Below are 7907 nucleotides of genomic sequence, written 5' to 3'. Positions count from 1 at the left end.
GGAGTCAGAGAAATAAAGAGTTTGGGGCAGTGGAGAGGGTTACAGAGATAAAGAGAGCCAAAGCCATGAAGAGAATTAAAAATTTGATGCGTTTGCAGACTGGAAGCCAATGTAGACTTGCAAGGACAGGAGCGGTGGGTGAGTAAGGATTGGATACAGGCAGCAAAGTTTTAGGTGAGCTGAATTTTATTCAGGGTGGATGAGGAGAGGTGGCCAGGAGAGCATCAGAATAGTCAAGTCAGGAGGTGAAATGGGCATGAATGAGAGTGTCAGTGGAGGATGAGTTGAGGTAGGATCAGAGGCAAGTGATGTAGTGGTGGAAGTAGTCGTGCTTTGTGATGGAGGGATATGGAAGCTCAACTCAGGGTTGAACAGAACATTGACGTTACAAAAGGTCTCGTTCAGCCTGGGACATGTTGCCAAGGGCCAGCATGTAGATGAAGAAGAGGAGAGTGCCAAGGATGTAACTTTGGCGGACTCTCGAGGTGCTCTGGATACGATCGGACGGGTAGAACCAAACGAGAACAATCCTACTGAGCTGAATGACAGAGGGGAGCTTCGGAGGAGGATGGTGTGTTTGACTTTCAAAGGATGCAGAAAGATCGAGGAGGATAAGAAGGAATAATGTGCCATGGTCACAATTACAAAGCTTGTAGAAGAGTACAATTATTATTTGTCTGCATTTCCATGGAATAAATTGGAAAATTGAAATGAACAGCTGTGACAGGGTGTTAAATAAGAAAAAGTAGTTAGTATGTCTATTAACGACATCACCCTAACAACCAATGGTTCAATCCCAGCCTTGGTTGACACTTGGGGCTGGATTTTCTGATTTCCTTCCAACTCGGGCAGGGACTGGTAACGCCACATCCCCATCCATATTAATGCCAATGATGATTTTCTGCTGGAAGTGACAGCAGTGGCCAGAAACATTCACACTAATATGGGCAGACCTATAAAATGATATTTAAATTGTGTGGTGACATCAAAGGGGGGAGGGGGGAATTCCCTCCATGTTCCCACCCAAAATTGGATAAGATCACAGCGGAGAATGTTGGGAAATTCAGGCAGTGAGGCTTACCAGCACCTCACGGCCCCGACCGGGATTTCCTTCTCGCCTTCTGCACCCATCGCGTGCAAATAATGGTAGAGGCTGAGCCTGGGTCCCTGTCAGAATGACTCCATTTCTGCCTCAGTTACCGCTGCTTGCCAGGCTCACCATGTTGAACGTGACAGTAGGCCTCAGGAAGCAGCAATAAAGGTCCAGAGTTCTCCCACTGAAGGGAGCGGGCCTTATAGTGGCCACTTACCTGCTGAAAGTTTTGGTTTCAGACAAGGTCTGAGAGAGCCTGCCTTCTGACCTCCTGTACCTTTACGGTCCCTAGCCACCTCTTCCTGTGCGACAGTGGTCTCCACACTGCAACACTGCTGAATTTTCTTCACTCACACTGGTGGACGTCTTCTTGACACCAGAAACCCCACCCAGAGCCTGCCAGAGACGAGCTCCCAATAGATAGCATTAACAGCACTCCGAGTCGGCACTCATTAGGATAATGAGGCTAACACCAAAAAATTCAACAGGGTCTGAGTAGGTTCATGCTGCCAATTTGAAAAACCTAGACATTGAATTTCAATGGGTGTGTTTTGCAGTTTTCAGCTAGGTGAAGCACCATACGAAAATGGAATGCTCCATCTTAGACAGATGGAAAATGGAAAGACCAAATCAATCTCATAGAAAATTGGATAGCATTGACAGCAAATGTAAAGATGCACACAGATCAGACTGTCATGCCCAAAAAAGATGGGGCAGGAGCAGCAATTAGCAATAATTGTGATGTGTTATTACAAGGTGTGTCTCAATTTTACATCTCAGCTTTAATGATTTTTTATTTCCTTCTTGACAAAGACTTGTCCATTGGTTACATATTTACCAATGCTGTAAACAAATCTTCCAGGAAGCAAAAAAAAAATTCACAGACTCTAAAACAAAACACCAAGCTTTTTGTGCAGATTTAAGTTTCTGTTCGTCCACATTCTGGAATTTCCTATTACTTGCTTTACACACCTTCATGTCTAAGAATAGTTATTTAGTGGGATATGAATCACACCCTGACCTGGAGATAAGTGCTGATAAGAATGCAAACCAAACAGATATCTTATAACACACTCTCGATCTTGACTGGGGAAACTACCAGGGCAATAGACCTTACCTTCCCCATGGACCTCCTACCATGCCTACTGGGCCTACTCCCATCAGATGGGTCTCCTGCTGGCCATAAAATCGTTTCATAATTGTTACTCAAAAACATGCATTCCACTGCTGCGGCTCAACAAGACACCCCCAAAATAAACATGAATCACAGAATGTTATAGCACAGGAGGCCATTCAGCCCATTGTGCCTGTGCCAGCTCTTTGAAAGAGCTATCCAATTAGTCCTGCTCCCCTGCTCTTCCCCCATAGCCCTGCAATTTTTTCCTTTTCAAGTATTTATCCAATTCCCTTTTGAAAGTTACTATTGAATCTGCTTCCACCTCCCTTTCAGGCAGTGCATTCCAGATCATAACAACTCACTGCGTAAAAAATGTTTTCCTCATCTCGCCTGACAATTACCTTAGACATTTGCCAGTCTGATCAAGTGATGCATGGGTTGCACATAGAACTGGGAAACAGCATGGCCTTCTTTCTGCAAGTTCGCACTTTCCCTGCACTCAACATAGTTTCCTCATCAAAGGGGGCCCCAGCGTCCACACCAGCACCCCTAAAGTTGCACGCTGCCCAAACATCAATTTTCAGTGAGGCCGCTGGGCCATCTTCTTCACCTAGCATAAATTCCCCAGTAAACAACAGACCCTGGCTCTGTCAACCCTAAATATCTAGTTCTAATAAAGTGCACTGAACTCACTAAGAACCTGTGTGCATAACTGTAAGTAACATAAATGTAATATGCCATAACTAAGTGCATAAACTGAATAAAATACATTAAAATAATCTAAAGTACAGTTTAATAAGTGTCAGCGTTGACTCAACGGTAGCACTCTCTCCTGTGTTGGAGGTTGTAGGTTCAAGCCCTACTTCAGAGACTTGAGCACAAAATCCAAGCTGACACTTCAGTGCAATACTGAGGGAGTGCTGCACTATAGGAGGTCTCGATTTTCAGATCAGACTTTAAACTGAGGCTTTATCCCTCTCACTATAACTTTGCTCTTCATCCTGCTATTACTATACTCCTAACTTCAATGTTAATGCAGACTTAATTAGTTAGAACTAATTGTCACCTATCAGCCTGGTCTTACAGATTCAAGCCTACTTTGTCTCAGCATCAAACTGGCAAAAGAAGCAGAGGCGAGATGAGGAGAATTTTTTTACGCAGCAAGTTATGATCTGGAATGCACTGCCTGAAAGGGTGGTGGAAGCAGATTCAATAATAACTTTCAACAGGGAATTGGATATATACTTGAAAAGGAAATAGCGGGAGAGTGGGACTAATTGATAACTCTTTCAGAGAGCTGGCACAAGCATGATAGGTCAAATGGCCTCCTTCTGTGCCGTATGATTCTTACAACACAGCCACCACCAGCTTCTGTTTAGAACAAACTAAATTCCTCACCTTCTGTCAGCAAAAATCTGTCAGCATTACAATCAATCGTCCTACTGCAGCTCACAAAGAAGCAATAGCATAGCTTTCCATCATATTAAATCGTATCATGCAAAAGGGCCCCATGAAATGGTAATGAAGAGTAAACACGTTTGCAAATTTGGCTGTTTGCACACATTACACCAGTTGTAAAACACAATCGTGTTTAGAAAGCTGATCACTGAATACATACATAAGCAATTTAAACACATGGGGTAGATTTTGTTTCTTTGCAGTGTATTACATATTGGGAGAATTTTTCTTTGAAGTTGAAGGAGATCCAGGCTTTTTTTGGGGGGGGTTAAGATTTTAACATCCAATCCACTGTGGAGCAACAATCAACCTGAACTACATTGCTGAACCAGTGGCGTATAAGTTAGAGAATGCCATGTTGGAACTGTATTATATTTTGTTCAGATTGCATCGTGAATAATGTCTTCGGTTTTGGTCACTGAGTCAGGAGGGGAATATTCAAAGGCTAGAGACAGTGCAGAGACGAGCAATAAAGTTGATCCGTAATATCAGAGAGGAGTTATACAGAAAGATTGGTTCAAACATAAACTCTTTACCCTTGAAAGGAGGCAACAGAGAGGCCTTCACAAAAGTATATGATATTAAAAACCATAGAAAAGATAAATCAGAGCAGCACTTCAAGGTAAACCTTGACAGTAGGATTAGGGGAGGTCCAAGTTCAAACTGGTGAAAGGCAAATTCATGTTTGATGTCAGGAAGTTCTTTCTCACACAAGTGAACAACACTTAGAAAGGACTTCCAGATAAAGCAGTGGAGACAAAATCTGTAAGGTGCTTGGATGTTGTGATGTAATGACCTTCCTTGTCTGTTTAATCTTGTGATCTTTTGATGTGTAAAGAAAGAAATAATTTATTTGCCAAACTAAGAACTAGTAATACCAATGTGTTTAGCAAATTGCCTAACAGCTAACAATCCTCTTGAATTTCAAATTAACATATCTGCCTGTCATGACCAAGAAGCAATTTACGGAAACTGACACAAGAGCCTTTCCCAGCAATTGCTTCATCCATCTGAAAAAACACTTTTATTGGAATGCTCTTCATTGCTTACTCAAGATTTTTTAAAATCCCTAAATGTGATAAGGAACCTCACCATAAATCTTCTCACTCAGAGGATGTGCTGAGTGAGCATGACAAAGCAAAATATGCCTTTAACTCCCTCCTGTCAGAGCAGGAAGAGATTATGGTTATGTAAAAAAAAATTGAGCAAAGAGGACATCCAAGAAACTGCTGGCTCATCAGCTGAAGCAGGCAGAGACAGCAGCAAATTTACCAGTGATTAGAAATAAGGGAGGAGCACCACAATGTTGGAATCCTGGCAGATGTTTCCTGTCTGTCTCAGACGTCCTCAACTGCTGCCCTGGCTTAGATCAGTTAACACAGCACAGACCAGCAAGACCTGTTTGATTCTGGTCTATCCAGTGTTAGCTGATCTAAGCCAAGACAACAATTGGGAACATCTGAGATACAAAAAGAGGAAAAATCTGCCAGGATATCCAACATGTGATTACTATCTGATGATTTCTTCTGGAAAGTGCAAGTGTGGATATCTTGCAAGAATTCCACCAATTTTTTCAGTACAACTTCCTTTTCTATAGTTATCCTATTTAATTGCTCTACCTCCTTCTCTTGTACCCTTGTATCTCCACTATCTCACACTTCCATGAAAACAAAGAACTCATTTGATACCATTACCATTCCTTCATCCTCTAAGATTTCCTTTTCCATTTCTAATTGGCTCTACACTATTTTTACTTTTTATGTTTAATAAATCCTTTACTATTTCCCTTTATGTTACTTGCCAATTGTTCTTCATACCTCCTTCCTAACTTTTTTTAAAACCCCCTCTACATTCTGTTTGATTTTCTTTTGTACTTTTGGCCTAGATTTGTGGCTACGCATGCAAATTATTAAATAGTGGATGGGGGAATTGCGGTTCAGATGACAAAGGCTGCCTAGGGACAGAATTTACTCAGGTCAGGCTTAACACAACATGGTTGAATGTTTATCTAACTGTATGAAGATACAATTAATTCAAATGAAAATACTACACTGGAAAGACTATACTCCAGAAAGGCTGTTTGAAGGAAAGTGTACAAGAGTATGAATGCTGGAGCAGTGATGTAGAAATGGAGATTTGCTACAACTATTTTGGTATTGTCCAGGTCTTTCTTTCAGAAAGCGAGTGGCAGATACAATCTCCAGGCCATTACAGCAAGGATACATATGGACCCAAAAGTATATATTCTGGGTTACATGACATTAAAATCTTAAGCATATATTAATAGAATAATATGCTTCGTGTTAGTGGCACTTGTACTGAAATGGTGATCCAAACACTTGGGTATAGAACTTCCAAGTTTTCCTGCCATAACCTTGGCGAAAACCATGCAGAAACAGTGTAAATGAACGTTTACACTGTTTCTCTAGGGTTTCTGCCAAAATTATGGTGGGATATCGGGAGAGGCAATTAAGACCGACTGTTTCGACCAGTCTAGCACATTTAGCTTTGGTTCCAATCCTGGGTGGGCCGAATGGCCTGTTTCTGTCCCTGTAAAATTCTATGCAACTCCATATCCTCTTTCCCCATCCCTTTTTAAAAAAGTGACTACACTATGGGCTCGATGTTACCAGGGCTGCGAGTTCGCGGTGGGGGGGGGGTGGGGGGGCTATTGGGCGCGTGAGTAACGCGCCCGTCGAAATCAGTCTGCCCCCCGCGTGATTGCAGCCTAATTGGATCCACTTACCTGGTCTTCTGGGTTCCCCACTGCTGATCTGCACGTCGGGCGGACTGCGCATGCGCAGTAAGCTCTGTCAGCTGGAGGAGCTCTATTTAAAGGGGCAGTCCTCCACTGACAGGTACTGCAACAAATAGAAAAAATTACAGCATGGAGCAGCCCAGGGGGAAGGCTGCTCCCAGTTTAATGATGCCTCACCCCAGGTATCATTAGATGGGGTGAGGAGGAGGGGGAAGGACAGAGATCTTCCCCCCGGCGGGCAGGAGGAAGCGGCCTGCCTCTGCCACCAGGAAGGCCTGGCTTGAGGTAGCAGAGGAGGTCACCTGCACCACCAACATATCGCGCACCTGCATACAGTGCAGGAGGCGCTCCAATGACCTAAGTAGGTCAGCCAAAGTGAGTACACTTACTCATTCCCCTACTCTCCGTCTGCCACATCAGCACCCCCACCCCACATCTCCTTCTGCACTGCCAACACTACTCTGTCACATCACCCCTCATACCCACTCAAACCTCATCTTACCTGCACTTACTCACCTTGCCAGTACTCATCCCGCCACTACCACTCAACCCAATCCTCATACAATCTCATGACTCTATCTCATACTCACCCTCTCATGCATCTCTTTCACAGTCAGCCTCACTCAACCTGCCACTACCTGTGCTGCAGCCACAGGGCATGCATCACATATGTGCAGTAGGAAGCGTAAGGCAAACGTGTCATGAGCATGAAGGGGATGCACAAGGGTGTTTGATGGTTTGTCATGGTTTTTACTTATATTATATTGGCACCACTACTGCCACGTCTTTGCGAATCTTGTCTGGTTTGTGCAATAATGCCCTTTCCTGAGGATCACATTGAAGACCCACAACTGTTGACACCCATTGTGTCACTGCAGAGTGGGTGTAGGTGTATTTGCAGGGCTCCTTTGTGCAGATGACAGACGTCGGCGATGTCTCCAGTGGCACCCTGGAAGGATGCGGAGGAGAAGTTGTTGAGGGCAGTGGTGACTTTGACAGCAACAGGTAAGAAGATGGTGCTCTGGCCAACCGGGAGCAGCTCGGCATGGAGGCTGCAGATGTCCACGACTACATGTCGAGTGACTGAGCCTCATTGTGCACTGCTTCTCAGAGAGGTCCAGGAAGCTGAGCCTCAGTCTGTGGACCCTGTGGCGAGGGTAGTGCCCTCTGCGACGCATCTCTCTCTGTGGTTGCCCTCCCTCCTGCTGTGCAGGTGGATGTGTCACAGCACTGTGTTGTGGAGCTCCACATGTCAGAGGTGGACGGCGATGCTGTTCGCCCTCCGAGGAGGTCATGACTGCAGCTACGGCGGCCCCCATCCGAAAGATGTACATCTGAGGGGGTCCGCAAGGTAGGTACATGTCTCTGGACCGCGGGGTAAGTGTGCAAGTTGGTGAATTTTCTTGTCAGGAGGAGGGTGGTGGAGGCCAAACTTTGTCCCAAGTGACAGAGTGGCCTCCTGCAATGAGTGAGGGTCTCCC

Source organism: Heptranchias perlo, chromosome 17 (assembly GCF_035084215.1).
Source record: "Heptranchias perlo isolate sHepPer1 chromosome 17, sHepPer1.hap1, whole genome shotgun sequence".
Taxonomy (NCBI): Eukaryota; Metazoa; Chordata; class Chondrichthyes; order Hexanchiformes; family Hexanchidae; genus Heptranchias; species Heptranchias perlo.
This window is presented reverse-complemented; position numbering follows the sequence as displayed.